Source organism: Zea mays, chromosome 3, assembly GCF_902167145.1.
Source record: "Zea mays cultivar B73 chromosome 3, Zm-B73-REFERENCE-NAM-5.0, whole genome shotgun sequence".
In the NCBI taxonomy this organism is placed as follows: domain Eukaryota; kingdom Viridiplantae; phylum Streptophyta; class Magnoliopsida; order Poales; family Poaceae; genus Zea; species Zea mays.
The window spans coordinates 60,295,119-60,322,896 of NC_050098.1; the positions used below are offsets into that span (position 1 = coordinate 60,295,119).

The window sequence follows — 27,778 nt, forward strand, 5'->3', positions numbered from 1 at the left end:
CCTTCAGCTCAAAGATTACCCACACAACGATGCCATGGTTATCTCTTGTGTTATCAAAGGATTTCTGGTCCACAATGTCTTGGTTGACACAGGCAGTGCAGCTGACATCATATTTGCTAAAGCCTTCAGACAAATGCAAGAGCCAGAAGATAAGATTCATGATGCTACACATCCTCTCTGTGGCTTCGGAGGAAGACAGATTGTAGCACTGGGCAAGATCACCATGTCAGTGACCTTCGGATTCATCAACAACACTAGAACTGAGCAAGTTGTGTTTGACATTGTTGACATAGAATATCCTTACAATGCAATTATTGGTCGTGGTACTCTTAATGCCTTCGAAGCAATCCTTCATCCTGCTTATCTTTGCATGAAGATACCTTCGGATCAGGGACCCATTGCTATCCATGGAAGTCAGGAAGCCGCAAGAAGGGCCGAAGGTAACTGGACTGACTCCAAAGCAATCCATAATATAGATGGAGCCGAAGCTTGTGAACAGTACAAATTCAGAAGGGAGAAAGCAGCTTCAGCAGATCAGCCGAAGCCCATGCTCTTATGTGAGGACATAGCAGAGCAGAAGGTACTGTTAGGCTCTCAACTATCCGAAGAGCAGGAAAAAACTTTGATAAGGTTTTTGTTCAATAACAAAGATGTTTTTGCATGGTCAGCCAATGATCTATGCGGAGTTAATAGGGATGTCATTGAGCACTCGCTCAATGTCGATCCATCTTTCAGACCCAGAAAGCAAAGGCTTCGGAAAATGTCAGATGATAAGGCCGAAGGTGCTCGCAACGAAGTCAAAAGACTCCTCAGTGCAGGAGTTATCAGAGAAGTAAAGTACCCAGAATGGCTGGCTAACACTGTTATGGTAAAAAAGGCCAATGGCAAGTGGCGAATGTGCATCGATTTCACAGATCTTAACAAGGCTTGTCCGAAGGATGAATTCCCGTTACCAAGGATAGACTCTTTAGTTGATGCAGCAGCTTCGTCAGAGCTCATGAGTCTATTAGACTGCTATTCAGGCTATCACCAAATTTGGATGAAGAAGGAAGATGAGCCGAAGACTAGCTTCATCACTCCAAGTGGCACATATTGCTATCTTCGGATGCCTGAGGGGCTCAAAAACGCTGGAGGAAGTTTCAGTCGAATGACTGCGAAGGTTCTTCAATCCCAAATAGGCAGAAATGTGTTAACTTATGTTGATGACATCATTGTCAAAAGCACGAAGCAGGAGAATCATATTGCTGATCTGCAGGAGACCTTCGCCAGTTTCAGGCAAGCTGGCTTAAAGTTAAATCCAGAAAAATGTGTCTTCGGAGTGAAGAAGGGGAAATTTCTTGGATGCTTGGTTTCAACAAAGGGGATTGAAGCTAATCCAAGTAAAATTGAAGCTATACTTCGGATGGAGCCACCAACTACGAAGAAGGGAGCTCAAAGATTGACAGGAAGATTGGCATCTCTCAATAGATTCATATCCAGATCAGCAGAGAGAAATTTACCATTCTTCGAAGTGCTGAAGTCAGCCGAAGTCTTTCAATGGGGATCAATCCAACAGAAGGCTTTTGAAGAATTAAAACAGTATTTAATAGATCTAACAACATTGACCCCACCAATGCCTGGGGCTCCTTTGTTATTATATGTGGCAGCTTCGCACTCAGCGGTAAGTGCAGCGCTTGTCCAGGAGAAGCTTGATGGTCAAGTCAAGAGGCAGGCCCCAATATATTTTGTATCCGAAGTTCTTAGTTTGTCAAAGAAAAATTATACAGAGCTGGAGAAGATACTGTATGCTGTCTTGATGGCCTCCAGGAAGCTTCGGCACTATTTCCAAGCTTACAACATAATTGTTCCTTCTTCGCAACCTCTGAAGGATATTATGAGGAACCGAGAAGCTACTGGAAGGATTGGAAAATGGGCTGCAGAGCTCAATGAATTTTGTATTGAATATGTTCATAGATCTTCGATTCAGTCACAGGCACTGGCAGACTTTATTGCTGATTGGACGCCAGGGGCTCAGGAGGAGGAAACAAATAAAGACAACGAAGCCTGGACAGTGTTTTGTGATGGATCTTGGGGAACCTTCGGAGCAGGAGCGGCTGCTGTGTTGGTTTCACCTTCCAAAGTCAAAACTTGTTATGCAGCAAAGCTTGATTTTAATTGCACAAACAACATTGCTGAGTACGAAGCATTGATTCTAGGTCTTCGAAAGTTAAAAGCAATGGGAATCAGAAGAGCCATACTTAAAACTGATTCCCAGGTTGTTTCGGGTCATATTGACAAAAGTTGCAAGGTTAAGGATCCGAAGCTTGAAAAATATCTGGATATGGTTCGAAGAGTTGAAGCTTCCTTCGAAGGGTTTTCTGTCAAAAATATCCCTAGAGGACAAAATGAGCATGCTGATTTGCTAGCTAAGTCAGCAGCACAGGGGCTGCCTTTACCTTCGGATGTATTTTTCGAAACAATAAAAGCACCTTCGGTGGAACTTCTTGAAAGAGCAGTTCTTAATATATCTCCTGTTTTTAGCGAAGATTGGAGAACCGAGATCATCTCTTACCTTCAGGGTAAGTTTCTTTCAGATGACGAAGCTTATAACAAGAGGATAGAAGCAAGAGCTCGCCCATATGTCATGATAGAAGGGGAGTTGTATAAACATGGAGTTTGTGCTCCGCTGCTTAAATGCTTATCTAGAACCGAAGGTATAGAGTTAATGAAAGAAATACATGCAGGCCTGTGTGGATCTCACATTGGATCTAGGCCGTTACTCGGAAAAATTTTCCGTCAAGGGTTTTATTGGCCGAAGGCAGCTTCGGATGCAGCAGAATTGGTTCAAAAGTGCGAAGGTTGTCAGAAATGTGCAAGAGATCAAAAACAACCTTCGTCCTTGACACAGCTCATACAACCCACTTGGCCATTGCAAAGGTGGGGCCTTGACTTGTTAGGTCCGTTACCACCAGCCCAAGGGAACCTGAGATATGTTGTGGTAGCTGTGGAATATTTTTCTAAATGGATTGAGGCGAAGCCTTTAGCCACAATAACTTCGGCTACCATCCAAAAATTTTTCTGGCAGAATATTGTTTGTCGTTTTGGGGTGCCAAAGGCTATCACTGTGGACAATGGAACACAGTTTGACTCCGAAGCTTTCAGGGATTTCTGTGACCAAATTGGTACGAAGATCCATTTCGCATCAGTCAGGCACCCGGAGTCAAATGGACTCGTTGAAAGAGCCAACGGCATTATAATGACAGGAATAATGAAGCTAATCTTCAATCAACCTAGAGGAAAATGGCCAGATCAGCTAACCAAAGTGGTGTGGAGCCACAACACGACAACATCAAGATCTACAGGCTTCACTCCATTCAAGTTGTTATTCGGTGACGAAGCAATAACTCCAGAAGAAGCTAAAGCCGGATCAATAAGGATAGTAGCTTCGGCAGAATCAGATTCCGAAGCTGCTTATTCTATAGAAAAAGATGCTTTAGAAGGGATCAGACTGCAAGCCGTGGAGAATATTAATAAATATCAAGCTGAAACAGTCAAATGGCGGGATAGAAAGGTTCGGCTAAAAAATATTGAGCCAGGGCACTTGGTGCTTCGGAGGGTGGCCAACCCGGAAACAGTGGGCAAATTGCAGCTGAAATGGGACGGGCCTTTCTTAGTAGCATCTTCGTCAAGGCCCGGTTCATACAGATTGAAAGACATGGACGGCAACGACATTCCTAGATCTTGGAATGCGGATGAGCTTCGGCGATATTATGTATAATTCGATGTAATTTCTCACATTTTTATTTTTTCTTTCATGGCACTCTTTTCCTTTCCAAAGGGGGAGAAAGGTTTTTAATGGGGCCAGCATATGTAATTTCCTTTTTTAGTCTTATAAGAGCAAAATCCCCCAAAGAATGTAAATGTAAAAGCTGAGAGCGCACCATCGAGTGCCGAAAAGTAAAAGCGAAGAAGCTCCAAAGACGTTCCTAAGGGAATGCAGAGCTTATACCGCCTAAGTAAAAGGCGAAGAAGCTCCAAAGACGTTCCTAAGGGAATGCAGAGCTTATACCGCCTAAGTAAAAGGCGAAGAAGCTCCAAAGACGTTCCTAAGGGAATGCAGAGCTTACAGCGAAAAGTCAACGCTGATTCCGCCAAAAGTAAAGGCGAAGAAGCTCCAAAGTCGTTCCTAAGGGAATGCAGAGCTGAGGTGTGAATGTTTTTAAGAAAATAATGGCTATGAATATGGCTTCGGATACGTGTTTGGCCATTCATTTGCACAACACATTACATCATAGCATTTGCATTCATAAACATTCATCTAGGCATATGTAGGATAATCATCTTCATCACATAAAATGGTTGCTTCGGCAAGAAAAGGAAAAAGAAAGGGAAAAAAGAGCTTCGTACACAAAAAAGAAGGGAAACTGTTGTTTTTATAAAGGAGAGCTTCGGTAAAAAGGAAAATGTTGTTTTCTATGCTTCGTTGCGTACGAAAAGAAGGGAAGGTGTTTTTTTTCGCCTTCGGCTCAAAAAAGGAGATTTCGTCCACATCAAAGCATTTCTCATACATCAGTCAAAAGGTTAAGGATATATTACAAGGTATGGATAGTATACATGGAAGTTTTGTTTACATTTACAAAAGTTCTCAAAAGTTTTTCAAGTACTGTCTGCAGTCTATTATCTAAACCACCAAGGAGCTTCGGTTTCGACGTTATTTTTGATCATCAGCTTCGGCTTCGTCATCCTACATGAATAGGGTCATTGGAAGTCAGAATCAAGTTCATAGGAAAAGGTAAGCACAAGGTATGATTTCTTACTGGATCAAGGTGGCTACGAGCTTCGTCTCCAGCTTTCTCTCGACCACCTTTTGTCCATATCATCTTTACAAATCGATTCGAGATGCTTCGGGCGAGATCAGGGATGTCATCCAGGATTGATGGTGACAAAGTAAAATTTGGCCTATTGACAATTTTCCCATGATCACAGCCAGCTTTCATGAAGGCTGCAGCAGTCCCTCGAGAAGCCACCCAGGCACAGAAGTCACCATGCCCAGCTATGACTTCGTCGAGCTCGTCAATTTCCCCCTCAATGTGTTCGAAGGTTTTTGGTAGGTCTTCAGCTGAGGGGGTAAACTTTTCGCTACTAGCTCCAACTGAATGAAAAATCTTTCTTAGTCGCTGAATGCACTTGTTGCTAAATTCTAGGCATTTTTCTTGAAGATTTGTCAGTAGTTTTCTCAAATCCGAATTTTGCTGAGCTTCGGCTTCAAGTTTTGCATTGAGATCTTGTTTTTCTTGTTTGAACTGCTCAGACTGGCGGAGAAGCTTCGTGTTCAGTTCTAATATTTTTGCTTCAGCTTCCGCCAGTAAACCTTCGGTTGCCTGGAGTTCAAAGTTCTTTTTCTCAAAAGCATCTGATTGCTCCTTTATTTTGTTTTCCAAATTTCCAATTATAACTTCATGCTTTTTATCTTCAAGATCTTGCTGCATTTGCAAGGCTTTGCTCAATAGCATACTCTACACAAACACAACCTTCGTCAGACATGTTTTTATTAGAAGCAATAAAAGTTAGGGGACAAGTCATTTACCTTGAAGTTGGAGTAAAACAAACTACCAACGACATGCTGTCGTCGGTAGCGGCTGATATCTGCTTCTAGCTTCGGAAATCCAATACTCTTGGACAGAGTACTAATAACTCTGGCCCCTGTTTGGTCCCGAATACACTCTAATTTCTCATCATCAACACCTCCGAAGAGGAGTGCCCCAGGTTTGTATCCGCAGGATTGGGCATACTCTTTAAGCTCTTCTATTTCAGCTTTTGTTAGATGTTCTCCAACTAAGTTTTGGAACGCGAAGGTTTCGTTTTTTGAAGCTTCGTCAGCAATTTCTTTTCCTTTCTTTGACGCTACGGTCACAGTTTCTCCGGCAGCAGTAGCAGCTTCTTCTGCAGCCATGTCTAGTAGCATTTGGTCAATATGTTCAATTGTGCTCTCTAAATTAAAATCTTCAGCTGAAGTAACTTCGGCGGCTGCGGCCTCCGAAGGTGCAATTTCAATATCTGCTCCCTCTGCAGCCGCTCGTGTTTTTTGGGCCGAAGCTCTTGGCGGCGTTTTGTCAATTACCTCTGTCACGGTAATGATTCTTTGTTTCTTTGCTTTGATTGTTTTCCTTGATTTCTCGGGCTCCTTGTCCTTCTGAAAAAACTTTGTCAGTTGAGGACCCAGTGGACTTAGCTTCGCAGGTAAAGATTCAGTCATTACCTTCAGAATTTCCTCAACAACAGCAGCAGAAGGCGATGCGGGAGTTTCTTCTGCTTCGGATATTTGTTGCTTCGGAGAAGAAGTTTTCTTTTTCTTTTGAATTTTCTTCTTTATTGGTTCTTTTTCACCTTCATCTAAGGCTTCAGTTGCCCTTTTCCTTTTTTGGCCCCTGGCACCTTTGTTCAGATCTTCGTAGTCTGGGTATTCGAAGCCCAGGGCGTCCAATACTCGATTCAGCCTTCGTTTTGGACGGCTGCCGAAGGCTGCAGTCATCAATTGATCTTCTTTCTTGGAATAATTACCAAGTATTTCGTTGCACATCACTTCAATCGTATCTAGCCACTCTTGGCAAGGAGTTTTAAAGAATTTCTTAAATTTGAAGTAGTAAGGCAAGCGTACAAGTTCACCCTTTTTCTTTTCCCCCTCCAGCTTCGGCATTTCCCACTCTTTTACACTAGGGAAAACTTTGAAAGCCAAGAATTCCTGGACCAGGTCTCTTGTACTGATATTTTCTGCAATTATTTTGAATTCATACATTGCTTTTTGAGTTGGACCCTCTGGCAACATGTGGCACTGGGGGCGGGTTTCTCCGAAGGTCAGTTCCAGTGGGCTTTGCACAAGTTTTTCTTTATCATCATCAACCTTAACATAGAACCATTCCGATTTCCACCCAGCTGCCCATTTGCTTCGGTAGCTGATCACAGGATACTTCGTAGTTTTCCGATAAGCAAAATTATAACAACCAAAGTTCTCATGTAAACCATCCTTTCTAGCCTTTGTCTGATAGTGCAGTTCGTGAACTCGGCAGAAGCTGTCAGCAAATGGTTCCATCGCCTGGCTTCGGAGTGCCCAAATGTAAACACTAAGCCTAACGATAGCGTTAGGGGTTAGCTGGTGAAAATAGATTCCAAAATTCTTCAATATCTCTGCAATAATCCCATGAAGGGGGAATCTCAACCCAGCCTTTAAGAAGCTTTTAAAAATAACAATTTCATCTTTCTCCGGCTTTGGGGTAGTCTCTTCTCCTCCGAAGCGTAGTAGCTTCTTTTGATTTTCAGTAAAATAGCCTGACTTTACCATCTTGGACAAATCAGCCTTCGAAACAGTAGATTTCCCGAAGTCCAAATGGCTGGGTTTGCTTGGTGTGGCAAGGTGATAATCATCTTCGGAGTCTGTTTCCTCTGCTTCTTCTCCTTCTGCTTCAGCGATTGCTTGTTCTGCATCATCAATAGGAATCTTTTCCGAAATCACTAGCCCGGACCGTTGCATGGCTTCGGAGATAGGGACGGTCTCCGAAGCTTCAGTTTCCTCCCCCTCGCGTTCAACCCTAGCGGTAGAACGGACTCTTGCCATTTAGCTAAGAACTTGTGAAACTTTAATACTTTTTTCTCCGAAGCAGGTTTCAAGATGGAGCTTCGTTCAATTCTGACAAACAAGCTTCGGCGATGGTTACAAATTTTGGCAGCAAAACAGTGCAAATAGCAGTAAATGCTGTGGTAACTTCACACCTACTCGTCTGTTTATATAGTGCCGCAGGTAAGAAGGCGAAGCGCCAGAAGTTTTACACCAGGCGGACACCCGCTCGCACTCGCTGTACGGTGGGCCGCAAAGACTGAACAGTAATTCTGCACGGTGGGGCCGCCACGCGCAGGGAAATTGAATCGTTTCTCGACAACGAGCTCAGGGAAGGTGTTTTTTGAGACCTTCGGCGCTCCGAAGCTTAAGAAACTTTTTTCACGGATCAAGCTCGTTACGAAAAACGATCTAGCACCGCGAAAGGGGCTACTGTTGGGACCATGCTTCGTCGCCGAAGGTCTTATAGAGAGAAGCGATCCTCGGATGAAGCTGTTTGTATAAAATAGCCGAAGGTTCCTCTTCGTAAAGCTTCGGCATTGCGAACCGACTTAAAGATAGAATGACCTTTTAGTCCATAAAGGTCTGGGTCAATATTGTAAGTTTTTATAAGGGGCATACTTGTAATTCCTCACAGGCTGCGTCCTGTGCCTATAAATAGGTGAACAGTACCCCCGTACTGTTCACGCTGACTTGGCATTTGCTTTTGTGTCACACTTGTATTTTCATCTCCTTCCAAGCCGAAGCGTTTGAGAACAAGTCCCCAACATCGTCCATCTTCTGGAGCAGCTTCTCCAAAGTTTGAGGAGGCTTCCTAGCGAAGTACTGAGCTGACGGTCCTGGCCGAAGCCCCTTGATCATGGCCTCAATGACAATTTCATTGGGCACCGTTGGTTCCTGTGCCCTCAAACGCAAGAACCTTCGGACATACGCCTGAAGGTATTCTTCGTGATCCTGGGTGCACTGGAACAGAGCCTGAGCAGTGACCGGCTTCGTCTGAAATCCTTGGAAGCTAGTTAACAACAAGTCCTTCAGTTTCTGCCATGAAGTGATCGTTCCTGGTCGAAGGGAGGAATACCAGGTTTGAGCAACACTCCTGACAGCCATAACGAAAGATTTGGCCATGACTGAAGCATTTCCACCATACGAAGATACTGTTGCTTCGTAGCTCATTAAAAACTGCTTCGGGTCCGAGTGGCCATCGAATACGGGAAGCTGAGGCGGCTTGTAGGACGGGGGCCAAGGTGTAGCCTGCAGCTCAGCGGATAGAGGAGAAGCATCATCAAAAACAAAATTCCCATGATGGAAATTGTCATACCAGTCATCTTCGTTGGGAAAACCCTCCTGATGAAGGTCTTGGTGCTGAGGCCTTCGGTGTTGCTCATCCTGAGCAAGATGACGAACTTCTTCAGAGGCTTCGTCTATCTGCCTCTGCAGTTCAGCTAACCTGGCCATCTTTTCTTTCTTCCTCTGTACTTGTTGATGAAGCATCTCCATATCTCTGATTTCTTGATCTAACTCGTCCTCTGGTGGTGTCGGGCTGACAGCCTTCCTTTTCTGGCTTCGGGCCTCCCGCAGGGAGACTGTCTCCTGATTGTGGTCCAGTGGTTGCAGAGCTGCAGCCCCAGTCGCTGAAGCCTTCTTCGGCGCCATAACGAAAGTTTATGATCGCCGAAGGTGTTCAAAAAACTCAGAGTGGAAGTGAGTTCACCGGAGGTGGGCGCCAATGTTGGGGACTTGTTCTCAAATGCTATGAGTTAAGAACAAGGCAACATAGAAAATATTAATCGTTAAAGTCCTTCGTCCTTCGAAACATTATTTCCCTTTGGGTATAATGGTTTTCGGACGAAGGTTATGAAGGGTATACCTTCATAAATTCATTATATAATGACGAAGGGTGAAATGTAAGGAATATAGATGACAACATGAACAATTATGTATTATTATTAAGCATAAACAGAAATATCGTTGAATTACAAGTGTACCTTCAGCTGGAAGGAGATGATAGTACAAGCGTGACGCAAAAAGCGAATGCCAAGTCAGCGTGAACAGTACGGGAGTACTGTTCACCTATTTATAGGCACGGGACGCAGCCCGTGCAAAATTACATTAATGCCCTTTACACTCGATAATAATTCTATAGTAATTTGTCGAGGTCTAAATAGCCTTTTCATCTTTAAGTCGGTTTCACCTGCTGCTGTCACGCCGAAGCTTTCCTGCTTACACCTTCGGCGCTTCACCAACCTTCGTATTATTCTGGTCTACTGTGATGCCTGACTTGAGTCCGAAGATACCTGTTCACACATTATACTCCAGAAACACTATTAAATCCTGTTTTTGAGGACCTTCGGATGCCGAAGGTCCCCAACAAGAACTTACAGCGAAAAGTCAGTGCTGATACGAAAAATAAGTGGTGAAGCCGAAAAATAAGCGGCAAAGAGATTGTGTATTCCACTATGGGGGTGTGAGTGTGTGTCTTCGGCATAAATATCATTTTGCATAACATAACATCATCACATCATTTCGCATAACATAACATCATACATCATATTGCATCAATGGCACAAGAAGGGGATACAATGTTGACCTTCGGAGAATGCTTCGAAAAAGTGAAATTGTGCTAAGGCACAAAATAAGTTTTGAAGAAATACAACTTCATCAGCTCTGATATGGAGGAAAAAATCTATTGTTGACGAAGCAATAATGTTTTTGCGATGCTTGGAAGATTTTTTATGAAGCATAAAAGCTCTTCTTTACGAAGCATGAAAAGAAGGGAAGGTGTTTTTTCACCGAAGGCTCAAAAACGGTATGTACATAGAAGTTTCATGCATCACAAAGAAATGAATTACAAAACCATTCATATCTTACATTCAAAACCCATGAGCACCAAATATCACAAGTACTGTCCAGCAATTGTTACATTAATATTCTAGCAATGTTTTTACAATAACTATTCTTTTTCTTTCAAAACTTTATCTGCAGCTTCGGTCAGCAGTTGGGTAACGACTTCGTCTACAATAGTTTTGGCCATCTTAATAATTTCTGTTGATTCCTTTGCCTCTGGGTCGGCCAGTGACTCGAAGGGCTCTGGGGGAGGAGATAGTTCAGCTGCGGTAGAAAACATAAATCAGTTTGAAGTCACAAAAATAAACAACAAAGTTAAAAACCATTAAGTAATACCTATTCGTCTCTCAAGCTCCGCAGCCTTTTCAGCTGCTTTTACTGACTCTCGAGTGTCATGAATATCTTTTTCGTCTTTCTTTATTATTTCATGGGCCATTCCTCGGCCGCCATTTTCCCATGTGTCAGTGAAAAAATTTCCACCTATTAAGCTTGCTTCGACCGAAGGGTCCTTCGTATCATCAATGCAGAGGGCAGCTTCGGCCTGAGCTAAGGTTTTAACATGCTCACAACCTGATTTCTCCAAAATAGCTGCAATTCCCCTCGCACCAGAGAAGGCACAGACGTCCCCACGGTCACTCAAAATTTCCTCAAAAGCTTCGGCTCCACTGCTGATCCACTCAATTGGGCCCTCAGGATCGCCTCTTATGAAGTTGTCTTCACTCGAGTACGCGCCCACATTGGTGAAGCTAGTCTTTATCTTTTTTACACATTCCACAGATTTTTCAAAGCATCTTTCTTTCGATGAGCGAAGTTCTGCAACTGTTTTCTCCCAATAATTTTTCCAGTAATCACTGGCATCTCGGTCAGCTTCGGCAATGGCGCATTTCAATTTGGCTTCGGCCAGTTGTTTTTGGAGGTTTTCAATCTCGTTCCTTTGGATTTCATATTGGGTCTTATAGTTAGCTTCATCCCCCATTACTTTGTCCACCAATGTAAGTAGAATTTTGTCTTTTTCCAAAGCTTCGTTCCTCAGCTTAATAACCTCTGTTCAAAGGTTGTTGAGAGCAATAGTGCAACTCTCGTCTTCAGCATTCTTTTGCGCCCTTAAGGCGTTGCTAAGTATTAAACCCTATATGAAAAGAATGAACGGGTTAATATAAGAACAAAAGAATAATTCAAAATTCATAAACTTCCAAATATACAATTTTTGTACCTTCAGACTGTTATATGCAAGGTTATCCGCAAGATCGTCCTTCGTCATGGCGCAGAGGCCAGCTTCAAGCTTCAGGAACCCCATACTTCTGGCAATCTCCCGGCAGACAGATAATTCTTTGTTGTCTGGGAGGCAATACAAGAAATCATCTTCATCTGTGCCATTGAACACTAGGGCCCCTTTCGGGTATTTCAGTTCTCGGGCATAGTGTTTAGCTTCAAAAATCACTTCTTCAGATAATCTTTTTCCCGAAGCGTATCATATAATATAATCAAGAACTTCGGAAGGCGCTTCGGGAGTAGGAGTGGCAGCTTTTTCAGGCAGAATCTGTTCTATAGCTTCTTCTTCCGCTGCCTTTTCTCCAGTTTCCAAGGATTTCTCCTTGGTGGGCTCTGAAGGCCCAGCTTCGACGTCGGCCTAGCTCATTGTAGCTTCAGCTTCAGTCAGCTTTGTCTCAGTTTCAATCTGCGCTTTCGAAGCCTTGACAGTTTTCCCTAGAGTAGAGCTTAAAGCTTTTATTGTCTCCAGCACATCTAGTACACTGTGGCAGAACCTCCCAAGTTATTGGGCCCACATGCACCTGTCCTTGTCTCAAAGACCTCAGACGGCTATGCATGTGCACCAGATAACTTAACAGGATTCGTCCGATTGCCCCAAGGACATCGGATAAACCACTTATAACCAGGACCGCAAGATTAAGTAACACAAATCACACACACCAATATTTTTGTAGCAGAAATCTTATTACCAAATTTTACAAGTTACAAAAATTTTACATTATTTTATCGGACTGATTGCAAAAGTATAAGTTTGAAATATATGCTAGCTCAAGTGACCATCCTCATTAAGAAGTATAGAAGGGTTACTTAGACTTATAAGAAGGCCGAGCCCACCGGCACTTTACACCATCATCAGCAGCACAAAACTATGACCTGAAAAATAATAGGGAATAAAACCCTGAGTACAGAATTACTCAGCAAGACTTACCCGACTAAAGAAAAGACTCTCAAGGGTATGCTGGCTAGAGGGATTCAAGGTATGGCTTATCAAGAATCAAAGACTCTGTTTTGCAGAAAAGCTTACTATGAGTGGATCCTTAAAAATCCATTTTTATTTGTCAGGTTGAGTAAAGTTACCTGCATCTAGAGTTCTTTCTACCCTAGTTCAATCACTTGACCTGCACTAGCCAATTTCTTATCAACCCTTTATCTGCACTGGATTTCTACGTGTAAGTCAGTGACCAAGTCTTCATGTCCACGAAGTTACGGCGATCCGAATCGATTATACTCAGCTGAGGATCTCCAATCACACGACATATGTAGCACTTAACCCTTGCATATGTCAACTCGCCACCGGGGTTCTTAAGACCAGATCAGATTCACGCCAAACGAGAGCACAGATACACCACCGTCCAGCCTCTTGCCACGGAGGGTACACGCTACTCTCGCCATCTCTCCACGCCCATTGCGTGTTATCTTATTCTGGTATTAGTCTGCACGAGGCAAAGCTTACCCATGATGAGGCATGTGACCAGTTAAAGGGTCCTCGGTCAGCAGGCCCACATCGGCACGGTCCTTAATCGACTCAGACGGAGACACTACACTGAGACTCCTTTCTCGTGCAAGTCAACCGCTCGGTCTCAGCTTTATTATTGTCAACCCAAAGTCTGGTACCTGGCAGAGGTATATCTTTTCCGATGTTGAACCCATCACGGCCATGATGGATCCACTATCAAGTTTTATTTTTGAAAACATCCCACCCACTTTTGCCACATCATCTTTTGTAAAAACAAAACATTTTGTTTTTCTAAAGCAAGGCTAAGCATCAAAAATCTTTTGTAAAACGGGTGATCAAGGAAGGTAATCAAATTCAAGGAAGGTAATGCAGGAATTGTTTTAGCAATCAACTCCTATCACCTAATGCATCAAGTAAGTGAAAAAGATTTTTAAAACACAAGGAGGTGGCAAATGCACCGGGGCTTGCCTGAGTAACACTAGGTTAGTGTTGTTAGACGACGTTCGCTTGACGAGCAGCCTTTGTTTTGGTACTTGATCGGGTTATCCATCTACATCATCCTGCAGATTAGCTCGTGCTTGGGGTCGATTTGGGTCGTCTTCTGCATCACGTGATTAATTAACGTACCTGAATGGAATGCATTATGCACATGAAAGCATATCGACGGAAATATTACAAACCTAATTAGTGTTACGCGATAGCGGATTTAACATCTAGCGGCGAGGCGTTGTACAATTTTATACGAAAATACTAGTTATCGACGTATGACTAAGCGCAATAATTATGCTTCTCGAACCTATCGCAAACATCACGAACAGCAAACTATACACATTAAATACAATTAGCCTACACAACTCACCAGCTAATTGATTAAATGCTAACCTTATCCCTCGTTTTATAAATTATACTACATGGCTCACAAAGAACTATTTTAATTTTATTTCACTCCTCACATATTTTACATGTCAACAATTAATCAAACTTTTCTTTATGTTATTTATTTAGTGCAATTGACAACGACAAAATTCATCAGATGGTTATATGAAATACTAAATCTATCCTTTACGTCGTCACCTCACTTAGATATCCCTCAATTAATCTACCTTTCACATTACTAAACCCATCGTACTTCACTTATTTTTAACACTACCATAACGCGCATGCGCTAAATACGAGGATTATTATGACTAATAATTCTAGTTAATCCAATCATCAGATAAACTTACAAAAATTATAAGTCGGCTCACCAGCATCAAACACGACCAAAATTTCGTACGAATGCTGATAAATCCTAGCTCGAGCTTTCTGTCGCGCACTTGGTGAACATCACGCTGCTGGCTCCGTCTTCACCCGACTCTTGAGATTCCTTGCTGACACGCGGAACGACGACAAGATTGAGTCTAGAGCGAGCTAGTGAGGTGGGGGGGTCGAGCAGAGGACGACGGGTTCGATGACTCGACGACAAACGTGAGCACACGCGAAGCACGATGGATGAGGAGCGAATGCACGGATGGGTCGAACTAGGACTAGAGGACGACGAACGCCATGGCGGGATTGCGACACGGTACAGGAACTGGGCGATTGGGCGCGGTGCCAGGAAGGTCAGAGAACCGCGGCCATGGGAGATAAGGGCCTCGGCTGGGAAGCAACAGAGGAGGAGGGAGGAGAGCGGGCTGATCGCGGCACAAAGGGAACGCGGACACCATGGGCAGCGCCCAGGCGCACGCGGCAAGGGAGATCCACGAGTCTCGGGCGCGCGCAGCAAGGACGGAGCTAGGAGAGCCGCTCGGCTGGTGTCCTCGCAGGGAGAAGCCACGGCAAGAGAGCGGCATGCAGGAAACAGTGCGCAGAGGGCGAGCCGGAGGCAGAACGTCGGTCAGGGAGTTCAACCGCCTGCAAATGGGTCCGCCATCGGCGAGTGTAGGAGCGAGCCAAGAGCTCCGCGAGCTAGACGGGAAATTTCGGTCGGGCGCCATGGCTGCAGGAGATTGCGCACGGGAAAGCTCGACGGCTGGGGCTGGGACTAGGGCGAGCAGGGAGGAGTTTGGGCGCGACGCAGGCCCTGTTTGGCACAGCTGCTGCTTGTTGAAAAAGCAGCTTATCTGAGAAGCTGGTGAAAAGCAGCTTCTGCTTATTGGCTGCTTTTAGTGTATTCTGAGAAGCAGCTGAACTGATAAGCTGCTGCAGAAGCTGGCTGTTTGGCAGAACTTCTTCTTAAATTTATGAAGAAGCTGAAAATAAGTTGTGCCAAATAGGGCCGCAGTGAGCTCCGGCAAGGAGAACAAAGGAGTTGGGCGCGCCAGGGGAAAGACGCAATGGGGGGCTCGCGGCAGCCATTTTTGGAGCAGAGAAACTCCAGCGCGCACAGGGAGGAGCTCTGGAGAGGGAGTCCGTGGCTGGGGGAAGGGGCATCCCGGCGAGCTGCACGCAGGGGCAAGCTCGCGCGCACCAGGGAGAGAGCGCTGCGGCACAGGAGCTGAGGTCAGGCGCGCGGCCATGGCGGGCTCCGAGCTGAGCGAGAACGAGGAGCAGAGGAGAATGACTACGCGCGGTTATACGAGAGAAGAAGGAGCACGGCTGATATTTGAAGACTCCCAGGGGCGGCGCCGTAGAAGACGAGCTCGGCTAAAAAAAATCTGGCGAGGGCAGCTGCGGGGATAAGCACGGCCACCGGCGGCCAGATTTTTTTTGTGTTCCCAGCAACCGGAGCGGATGAGGACGACCGGGTGAAGAAAGCAGAGGTGCGGCTGAGCGCTGGGAAGAACGGCTGTAGATTTTTTTTTACAAAAATCTGTGTACCTCTATGTTCTAAGATGTAGATCAAAACGAGATGCAATCTGATTGAAGCACAACATTGGCTTCAATATTTTGATCTGCATTTGATTATGTTGAATTTAGACGAATTCCGATTTGCTACTCGAGCACTCGACTAGAGAATAATTTAGTCAAGAATCTGTAGATGCGATGTCATGGTTGACAGAAGGGGATTAAATTATTTTACCCCGAAAATGTTAATCGTCGAGTTCGACTAAATTGCCCGGGATGAAATCGTCCGAGTGGATCGAGCTTCCAAATTTCGTATTCGCGCGAGCGATGAATTTTAAATATTTACCGGACGCACCGATTCTCGGAACAGCTATGTGCCGAACAACACGAAAATTTTGGAAGAGCCCGGATAGATAGAAATAAAAATGATGTCGCGCTCGCGACAGACGACACCGATGTGATATAAAAATCGCGATAGACGAAGATGTTTAAAATTTAAAATCCATTTTATCCACTGATTACGTGCTTAAACCCAAACTCGTTGTTGAGTGGAATATAAACGCCTGGGTGTTACATACACTAGCCATCCTTTTTCTCTTGGGGTCGCTGCTAGACCTTTTTGTGTCTTCGGCACCTCCACTACTGTCGAAGGGCTTAGGACTTCTAATATTTTTACCCCTTCGATTCTCGATTTTTCAATCTTCGGCATTGCAGCCGGCTCTTCAACCCTTTGCGTAAGAGCAGGTCCTTTGGCTTCAATAACTAAAGAAGTCTCACCACCAAATTCGGGCACTATGGCCGGTTCAATGTAGCGCGGTCGGTGAGTAAGGACCTTCAACTTTTTCCTCTTCGGTGCAGGCTCGCTTGAAGCAGCCGAAGCAGCAGCCTTCCTAGAAGTTGCACCCTTTCTTTTCTGCCCCCGCGGTGGGTAGCGGTAATCAGGGTACACGAATCCAATAGCATCAAAAACTCTATTTAGCCTTTTATTTTTTCGGCTCCCGAAGGCCGCTGACAGTGCGTTATCTTCAGACTTGGAGTATGCTCCAAGTAGTTCATCACTAATATTTTCAACACACTTCAGCCAGTCATCGTCTGGTTCGATAAATTGGTCTCCAAACCTGAAGGTATATTTCAATCGAACCAAACCACCTTCACTAGAGTTAGTGATGGTTTCCTTTGGCATTTTCCAGTTGTCTATCAGTGGCCATATCATGTAGGCCACATGCTCTTGGACTAAGTCCCTTGTCCCAATAAAAGCGCAAACTATGCTGAAGGCCCTTTGACATGCTTCGGCTGCCTCATCAATATCTACCTTTGGCTTTCGGAGGCCGAAGCGCGACCAGATGGGGTGCATGATGATCTCTTTAATGTCTTCTCGCGCCTTTAAATCATTTTTCACATAAAACCACTCTTCCATCCAGGCCCCGGGCCACCTTTTTCGAAAGGTTGGCACTGGGTAGCTTGAGCCAGAGCGAGCAACGAAGCTATAGCAACCAAAATTGTTATGATACTGTTCTTTACCACAGGGCTTCGTCTCATAGCAAAGTTCATGCATGTTGCAAAAACATTTTGCACTTGGCTCCAGGCCTTGACTTCTCACAGCCCAAACGAAGATCCCCATTCTGATAATTGCTTCGGGAGTAATCTGGTGAAGGAAAATATGATATATCTTTAAAACTTCAACCACAAATCTGCTTAATGGGAACCGAAGTCCAGCTTTGAAGAAACTCCAGTAGATTACAACTTCATCTTCTTCAGTAGCAGGAACAACTCTATCCGCGTCAGCCCTCACAATAGACATATCTCGAAAATACCTTCCTCTCATATTATCAAGATGGCTCTGTTTGATAGTTGATTTCTCGAAGACTGCATGACTTGGTCGCCAGGGCCGATCTTCAGAATCTTCGCCTCCACTTTCTGCATCATAGCTGTCGCTGTCATCAGTATCTTCAGATAAGCCTTCTAGAATTTCTTTCGTAATTTTCTCTGTATTTGTTTTTGCAATTGACTCAATGAACCCAACAGTCTTTTCCTCAAGGAGCTTCTCCTCCTCTCTCAGCTTCGTCTCAGCAGCAACCTTTTTGTCTTCAGACATCTTTTTCTCGGAAATGGTGAAAATGTATCCTTAAACCAAAGCTTAAAAAGCCTAAGAAACTAAGCAAGTGTTGGTAGGCAAGAGCTAAAAAATTGAGCAAGCAAAACAGGCGGCAGATAGCATACCAAATATGCTCGGGGTGGATTCTTATTTATAGGCCCAGTGTGCTCCAAGTTGGAGGGCCCCGTCTGTCATTGACTGTTGCTATTCTAGCAAAGGGAAGGTGTTTTTTTGGACCTTCGGCTTAGGGCCTTCGTCCATATCGCAATCTGAATTCGTTATTCTAACAAATTAATCTTGCGAGGGGCTACTGTTGGGGGCCTTCGTCTTCCAAAGGTCCTCAAAAACATGATTAACAATGTTTCCGAAGTTGTAATATATGAACAGGTACCTTCGGATTCGAATCAGTACCACAGTGGAAGAAGCACAAAGAATAGAAGGTTGATGCAGCGCCGAAGCTACGCGCAAGGGAGCTTCGGCATGACAGCCGAGAAGGGAACCGACTTAAAAGGGAAAAGACCATTTAGACCTCGGTGGATCACTATAGAGTCATTAGCAAATGTAAAGGGCATGGGTGTAATTTTACATGGGCTACGTCCCGTGTCTATAAATAGATGAACAGTGCTCCTGTACTGTTCACGCTGACTTGGCATTTGCTTTTGCATCACGCTCGTACCTTTGTTGTCTATCAAGTCGAAGGTACCAAATGTAATTCAATATTTTTTTTATTTTCCCATGATAATATAGTGAAGATGAATTGATAATGCTATATGATTGTTTATGTTATCTTCTATATTTTACATGATTCTTTCTGTTACCATCATACCTTCAATGTTCGAAGGTATGTCCTTCATGACCTTCGTTTGAAGATCATTATATCCTAAGGGAAATAATATTCTAAAGGACAAAGGGCATTAATATTTAACATTTTATGTTGCCTTGTTCTTGATTCATAGCATTTGAGAACAAATCTCCAACATCATACAACCTATAAAATAAATCTAGCCTTTACATCACACAACACATCGCCTTCCCTATTTCGAATGCAACCATATTTCGGCATGCATCCAAAATACTTCAAACGACTCTAATGCAACCACTGTTATGATACTACGGCACACACACACATACGTGTCCCCACATTATGCACATGACATCAACAGCACAAGTGGCTCCAACAGGACTAATCATACTCCTCATTCGCATCGACTATCACAATCGTCGATCACATGCATAAAACAAATACACTTTTCACGTAGACACCTATCGATGCATTCCCCAAAACATAATCCACGTTTTGTAACTCAGTCTTCGCATCAAACAATGCATATGTATTGTTGAAAGGGAAATAGGCTTACACCTTTTCCCATATGAATTTTGGCGGTTGAATTGCCCAACACAAACTAATTGGACTAACTAGTTTGCTCTAGATTATGAGTTCTACAGGTGCCAAAGGTTCAGCACAAACCAATATAAAGTCCAAGAAAGGGTTCAAAACAAAGGAGCAAAGTTAAACCGAAGGCAGCCCTGGTCTGACGCACCGGACTGTCCGGTGTGCCACCGGACTGTGTCCGGTGCACCAGGGAACCAAACTCCAAACTTGCCACCTTCGGGAATTCTGGGTGAAGATCCGCTATAATTCATCGGACTGTCTGGTGTAGCACCGGACTGTCTGGTGTGCCAGCGGAGCAACGGCTACTTCGCGCCAACGGTCGTCTGCAGAGAACATTAAATGTGCTACAGTGTGCGCCTGCGCACGCAGAAGTTAGAGCAGGCGCTAGAAGGCGCACCGGACAGTCTACAGGACCTGTCCGGTGCACCACCGGACTGTTCGGTGGCCCAGTTGTCAGAATCTCCAACGGTCAAACCCTAACGGCCTGGTGATGTGGCTGGCGCACCGGACAGTGTCCGGTGGCGCACCGGACTGTCCGGTGCGCCATTCGACAGCAGCCTCCACCAACGGCTATGTTCCAACCACCCACCATTCATTGCATCCAAGTTTCAGCCATTTACATTCAATACAAGAGCTCTAGACTTCATTCCAAGACACAAACAAGAGATCAAATCCTCTCCCAAGTCCAAAGTTCATTCCAATCAAATAGTGACTAGAGAGAGTGACATTTGTGTTCCTTTGAGTTCTTGCACTTGGATTGCTTTTCTTCTTCCTTCTTTCTTGTTTCCAACTCAATTGTAATCAAAGCAAGAGACATCAATTGTGTGGTGATCCTTGTAGGGACTTTGTGTTCCGATTGATTGAGAAGAGAAGCTCACTCGGTCTAGGTGACCATTTGAGAGAGGGAAAGGGTTGAAAGAGACCCGGTCTTTGTGACCACCTCAACGGGGAGTAGGATTGCAAGAACCGAACCTCGGTAAAACAAATCATCGTGCCATCCGTCTTATTCGCCTGTGATTTGTTTTCGCCCTCTCTTTCGGACTCGAATTTAATTCTAACGCTAAACCCGGCTTGTAGTGTGTGCTCAAGTTTGTAAATTTCAGATTCCGCCTATTCACCCCCCCCCCCCTCTAGGCGACTTTCAATTGGTATCAGAGCCCGGTACTTCATTAGAACCTAACCACTCGAAGTGATGTCGGGAGAACACGCCAAGAGGGAGATCGGGACCGGCGACAAGTCCGCAAGCTCGGGGAGAACGCACTCAAGAGAGTCCACCCACAAGCACAAGGAGGAATCCTCTTCCTCCATCAAGTCCCAACGGAAGGGTGACAAAAAGAAGAAGATGAAGAAGGTGGTCTACTACGAGACCGACTCTTCGTCACCCTCCACCTCCGGCTCGGAATCGGCATCCGCCACTTCTAAGCGCCATGAGCGCAAGAAGTATAGTAAGATGCCCCTTCGCTATCCTCGCATTTCAAAATGCACTCCATTACTTTCTGTCTCATTAGGCAAACCACCTATGTTTGATGGTGAAGATTATTCTATGTGGAGTGATAAAATGAGGCATCACCTAACCTCACTCCACAAAAGCATATGGGATATTGTTGAGTATGGAGCGCAGGTACCAAAGGAAGGGGACAAGGATTATGATTCGGAGGAGGTCGGACAAATCCAACACTTCAACTCCCAAGCCACTACTATACTCCTCGCCTCTCTAAGTCGAGAGGAGTATAACAAGGTGCAAGGGTTGAAGAGTGCAAAGGAGATTTGGGACGTGCTCAAGACCGCGCACGAAGGAGACGAGGTGACCAAGATCACCAAGAGGGAAACGATCGAGTGGGAGCTCGGTCGATTCATGCTTCACCAAGGGGAGGAGCCACAAGCGATGTACAACCGGCTTAAGACCTTGGTGAACCAAGTGCGCAACCTCGGGAGCACCAAATGTGATGACCATGAGATGGTCAAGGTTATTGTTAGATCACTCGTTTTTCTTAACCCTACACAAGTTCAATTAATTCGTGGTGATCCAAGGTATAAACTAATGTCTCCCGAGGAAGTGATAGGAAAATTTGTGAGCTTTGAATTGATGATCAAAGGCTCTAAGAAAATCATCGAGCAAGGCGCCACCTCAACACCCGAGGTGCAACCCGTCGCATTCAAGGCGACGGAAGAAGAAAAGAAGGATTCTACACCAAGTAGGATTCCCATCGATGCCTCCAAGCTCGACAACGAGGAAATGGCGCTCATCATCAAGAGCTTCCGCCAAATCCTCAAGCAAAGGAGGGGGAAGGATTACAAACCCCGCTCCAAGAAGGTTTGCTACAAGTGTGGTAAGCCCGGTCATTTTATTACAAAATGTCCATTATCAAGTGATAGTGACAGGGGCGACGATAAGAAGGGAAAGAGAAGAGAAAAGAAGAGGTACTACAAGAAGAAGGGCGGTGATGCCCATGTTTGCCGGGAGTGGGACTCCGACGAGAGCTCCACCGACTCCTCCTCCGACGAGGACGCCGCAAACATCGCCGTCACCAAAGGGCTTCTCTTCCCCAACGTCGGCCACAAGTGCCTCATGGCAAAGGATGGCAAGACGAAGAAGGTAAAATCTAGATCCTTCACTAAGTATGCAACATCTAGTGATGAGGCTAACTCTAGTGATGATGAGGATGATTTATTTACTCTTTTTGCCAACCTCAACATGCAACAAAAGGAGAAATTAAATGAATTAATTAGTGCTATTCATGAGAAGGATGAACTCTTGGATAGCCAAGAGGACTTCCTTATTAAGGAAAACAAAAAGCATGTTAAGGTTAAAAATGCTTATGCTCTAGAGGTAGAAAAATGTGAAAAATTAACTAGTGAGCTAAGCACTTGCCATGACACTATTTCCAGCCTTAGAAATGAAAATGCCAAATTAATTGCTAAGGTTGAGAAATCAAATGTTTGTGATGATTCAATTGTTAATCTTAGAAATGATAATGCTAGTTTAATTGCTAAGATTGACAAATTGAATGCATCTCTTTCTAGCCTTAAGATTGAAAATGAAAAATTAATTGCTAAGGCTAAGGAATTAAATGTTTGCAATGTTTCCATTTCCAGTCTTAGAGATGAGAATGCTATTTTACATGCTAAGATTGTTGAATTAAATACTTGTAAACCCTCTACATCTACTGTTGAGCATGTCACTATTTGTACTAGATGTAGAGACATTAATGTTGATGCTATTCATGATCACCTAGCTTTAATTAAGAAACAAAATGATCACATAGCTCAACTTAATGCCAAAATTAATGAGCATGACTTGAAAATGAAAAGTTTAAATTTGCTAGAAGCATGCTCTATAGTGGGAGACGCCCTAGCATTAAGGATGGCATTGGCTTCCAACAGGGAGACAGTGTCAAGCTTAATGTCCCTCCTAAAAGATTGTCTAATTTTGTTAAGGGCAAAGCTCCCATGCCTCAGGATAACGAGGGCTATATTTTATATCCTGCTGGTTATCCTGAGGATAAGATTAGGAGAATTCATGCAAAGAAGACTCATTCTCATCATGCTTTTATTTACAAGAATGAGGCTTCTAGCTCTAGGCGTTCTACAAATGTTAAAATGCCTAAGAAGAAAACTCCTATTGCATCAAATGATCATAATGTTTCATTCAAAACTTTTGATGCTTCTTATGTGCTAACTAACAAATCAGGCAAGGTAGTTGCCAAATATGTTGGGGCCAAACACAAGGGATCAAAGACTTGTGTTTGGGTACCCAAGGTGCTTGTTTCTAATGTCAAAGGACCCAGGACCGTTTGGGTACCTAAGAACAAGGCCTAAACTTGTTTTGTAGGTTTATGCATCCAGGGGCTCAAGTTGGATCATCGATAGCGGGTGCACAAATCATATGACAGGGGAGAAAAGGATGTTCTCCTCCTATGAGAAAAACCAAGATCCCCAAAGAGCTATCACATTCGGGGATGGAAATCAAGGTTTGATCAAAGGATTGGGTAAAATTGCTATATCTCCTGACCACTCTATTTCCAATGTTTTTCTTGTAGATTCATTACATTACAATTTGCTTTCCGTTTCTCAATTATGTAAAATGGGCTACAACTGTCTTTTTACGGATATAGGTGTTACTGTCGTTAGAAGAAGTGATGATTCAGTAGCATTTAAGGGAGTGTTAGAGGGTCAGCTATACTTAGTTGATTTTAATAGAGCTGAACTCGACACTTGCTTAATTGCTAAGACTAACATGGGTTGGCTCTGGCATCACCAACAAGCCCACGTTGGAATGAAGAATCTTCATAAGCTTCTAAAGGGAGAGCACATTTTGGGACTAACCAATGTTCATTTTGAGAAAGACAGGGTTTGTAGCGCATGTCAAGCAGGAAAGCAAGTTGGTGTTCATCATCCACACAAAAACATCATGACGACTGACAGGCCTCTCGAGCTCTTCCACATGGACCTATTCGACCCGATAGCTTACATAAGCATCGGCGGGAGTAAGTACTGTCTAGTTATTGTGGATGATTATTCTCGCTTCACTTGGGTATTCTTTTTGCAGGAAAAAATACAAACCCAAGAGACTTTGAAAGGATTCTTGAGACGGGCTCAAAATGAGTTTGGCTTGAGGATCAAGAAAATAAGAAGCGACAACGGGATGGAGTTCAAGAACTGACAAATAGAAGGCTTTCTTGAGGAGGAGGGCATCAAGCATGAGTTCTCTTCTCCCTACATGCCACAACAAAATGGTGTAGTGGAGAGGAAGAATAGAACTTTATTGGACATGGCAAGAACCATGCTTGATTAGTACAAGACTTCGGATAGGTTTTGGGTCGAGGCGGTCAACACCGCTTGCTACGCCATCAACCGGTTATATCTTCACCGAATCCTCAAGAAGACATCATATGAACTCCTCACCGGTAAAAATCCCAATGTTTCATATTTTAGAGTCTTTGGTAGCAAATGCTTTATTCTTGTTAAAAGAGGTAGAAAATCTAAATTTGCTCCTAAGGCTGTAGAAGGCTTTTTACTTGGTTATGATTCAAACACAAGGGCATATAGAGTCTTCAACAAGTCCACTGGACTAGTTGAAGTTTCTTGTGACATTATGTTTGATGAGACTTACGTCTCTCAAGTAGAGCAAGTTGATCTTGATGAATTAGATGATGAAGAGGCTCTGTGCATCGCGCTGAGGAACATGTCCATTGGGGATGTATGTCCTAAGGAATCCGAAGTGTCTCCATGAGCACAAGATCAACCATCTTCCTCCATGCAAGCATCTCCACCAACTCAAGACGAGGATGAGGCTCAAGATGATGAAGGAGAAGATCAAGAAGATGAGCCACCTCAAGAAGATGGCAATGATCAAGGGGAGATGCAAATGATCAAGACAAGGAGGATGAACAAGATCCAAGGCCGCCACACCTAAGAGTCCACCAAGCAATCCAACGAGATCACCCTATGAACACCATCCTCGGCGACATTCATAAGGGGGTAACCACTCGATCTCATGTTGCTCATTTTTGTGAACATTACTCTTTTGTTTCCTCTATTGAGCCACACAGGGTAGAGGAAGCACTTCAAGATTCGGATTGGGTGTTGGCGATGCAAGAGGAGCTCAACAACTTCACGAGGAATGAGGTATGGCATTTAGTTCCACGTCCTAACCAAAATGTTGTAGGAACCAAGTGGGTCTTCCGCAACAAACAAGATGAGCATGGTGTGATGACAAGGAACAAAGCCCGACTTGTGGCCAAGGGATATTCACAAGTTGAAGGTTTGGATTTCAGTGAAACCTATGCACCCGTAGTTAGGCTTGAGTCAATTCGTATATTACTTGCCAATGCTACTTACCATGGCTTCAAGCTTTATCAAATGGACGTGAAGAGTGCCTTCCTTAATGGACCAATCAAGGAGGAGGTCTATGTTGAGCAACCTCCCGGTTTTGAAGATAGTGAGTATCCTAACCATGTATACAAACTCTCTAAGGCGCTTTATGGGCTCAAGCAAGCCCCGAGAGCATGGTATGAATGCCTAAGAGATTTCCTTATCACTAATAGCTTCAAAGTCGGCAAGGCTGATCCTACTCTCTTTACTAAAACTATTGAAAATGATTTGTTTGTATGCCAAATTTATGTTGATGATATCATATTTGGGTCTACTAACAAATCCATTTGTGAAGAGTTTAGTAGGATCATGACACAAAAATTCGAGATGTCAATGATGGGGGAGTTGAAGTATTTTCTAGGCTTTCAAGTCAAGCAACTCCAAGAGGGCACCTTCATTAGCCAAACGAAGTACATTCAAGACATTCTTGCAAAGTTTGGGATGAAGGATGCTAAACCCATCAAGACACCCATGGGAACTAATGGGCATCTCAACCTCGACACGGGAGGTAAATCCGTAGATCAAAAGGTATACCGGTCGATGATAGGTTCTTTACTCTATTTATGTGATTCACGACCGGATATAATGCTTTCTGTATGCATGTGTGCAAGATTCCAAGCTGATCCTAAGGAAGTTCACCTTAGGGCCATGAAACGAATCTTGAGATATTTAGTTTACACTCCTAAGTTTGGCCTTTGGTACCCTAGGGGATCCACTTTTGACTTAATTGGTTATTTCGATGCTGATTGGGCAGGGTGTAAGATTGATAGAAAGAGCACATCAGGGACTTTCCAGTTCTTGGGAAGATCTCTAGTGTCTTGGGCTTCTAAGAAACAAACTTCTGTAGCTCTTTCTACCGCCGAAGCCGAGTACATTGCCGTAGGCCATTGTTGCGCGCAATTGCTTTGGATGAAGCAAACCCTTGGGGACTATGGTTACAAATTAACCAAAGTTCCTCTTCTATGTGATAATGAGAGTGCAATCCGCATGGCGGATAATCCCGTTGAGCACAGCCGCACTAAGCACATAGCCATTCGGTATCACTTTTTGAGGGATCACCAACAACGGGGAGATATCGAGATTGCTTACATTAACACCAAAGATCAATTAGCCGATATCTTTACCAAGCCATTAGATGAGAAAACCTTTACCAAACTTAGGCATGAGCTAAATATTCTTGATTCTAGGAATTTTGATTGATATTTTGCACACATAGCTCATTTATATACCTTTGATCATATCTCTTTCATGTGCTATGACTAATGTGTTTTTCAAGTAAGTATTTTGCTAAGTCATAGATTGAAAGGGAAATGGAGTCCTCGGCAAAGACAAAAGGCTTCCACTCCAGTCTATCAAATCATTCATCCTTCGTCGTCGCTCCACAACGCTCTCCGATTTGGTATAATCTTCACTCTTATATTATTTAACAAAAGGGGAGAAAGGGCTTATATTTCACTCACAAGTATCCGTTTTTGGCGATTCATGCCAAAGGGGGAGAAAGTATTAGCCCAAATCAAAAGGACCGCAGCACCACCAATTTCAAAAATGTAGTCTTTCAATTTGTGTTAAGAAAAGATTTTTCAATTGGTATCTTATATTTGATATAATTTCAAATTGGTATACCCTCTTCAAAAATTAATATCTAAAACCCTCTTGATCACTAAGAGGAGGATTTCATTAAGGGGGAGTTTTGTTTAGTCAAAGGAAAAGCATTTGAAACCGGGGGAGAAAATTTCATATCTTAAAAATGCTTCTCAAAATCTTATTCATATACCTTTGACTATTTTGCAAAAGACTTTGAAAAGAATTTCCAAAACATTTGCAAAACAAAACAAGTGGTGCAAGCGTGGTCCAAAATTTTAAATAAGAAGAAAGTCATCCATGCATATCTAGTAGAAATAATTATTGGTTTCATTCCAAGCAACCTTTGCACTTACCTTATGCAAACTAGTTCAATTCTGCACTTTTATATTTGCTTTGGTTTGTGTTGGCATCAATCACCAAAAAGGGGGAGATTGAAAGGAAAATAGGCTTACACCTTTTTCCATATGAATTTTGGTGGTTGAATTGCCCAACACAAATTAATTGGACTAACTAGTTTGCTCTAGATTATGAGTTCTACAGGTGCCAAAGGTTCAGCACAAACCAATATAAAGTCCAAGAAAGAGTTCAAAACAAAGGAGCAAAGTTAAACCGAAGGCAGCCCACCAGGGAACCAAACTCCAAACTTGCCACCTTCGGGAATTTTGGGAGACGCTCCACTATAATTCACTGGACTGTCTGGTGTAGCACCGGACTGTCCGGTGTGCCAGCGGAGCAACGGCTACTTCGTGCCAACGGTCGTCTGCAGAGAACATTAAATGCGCTACAGTGCGCGCCTGCGCGCGCAGAAGTCGGAGCAGGCGCCAGAAGGTGCACCGGACAGTCTACAGGACCTGTCTGGTGCACCACCGGACTGTCCGGTGGCCCAGTTGTCAGAAGCTCCAA

At 43.8% G+C, this 27,778-nt stretch overlaps 1 pseudogene; it reads right to left on the minus strand.

Moving 5' to 3' along the window:
• LOC103650139 (ubiquitin-40S ribosomal protein S27a-like) overlaps positions 1 to 27,778 on the minus strand; it is a 77,980-nt pseudogene that overhangs the window by 23,944 nt on the left and 26,258 nt on the right.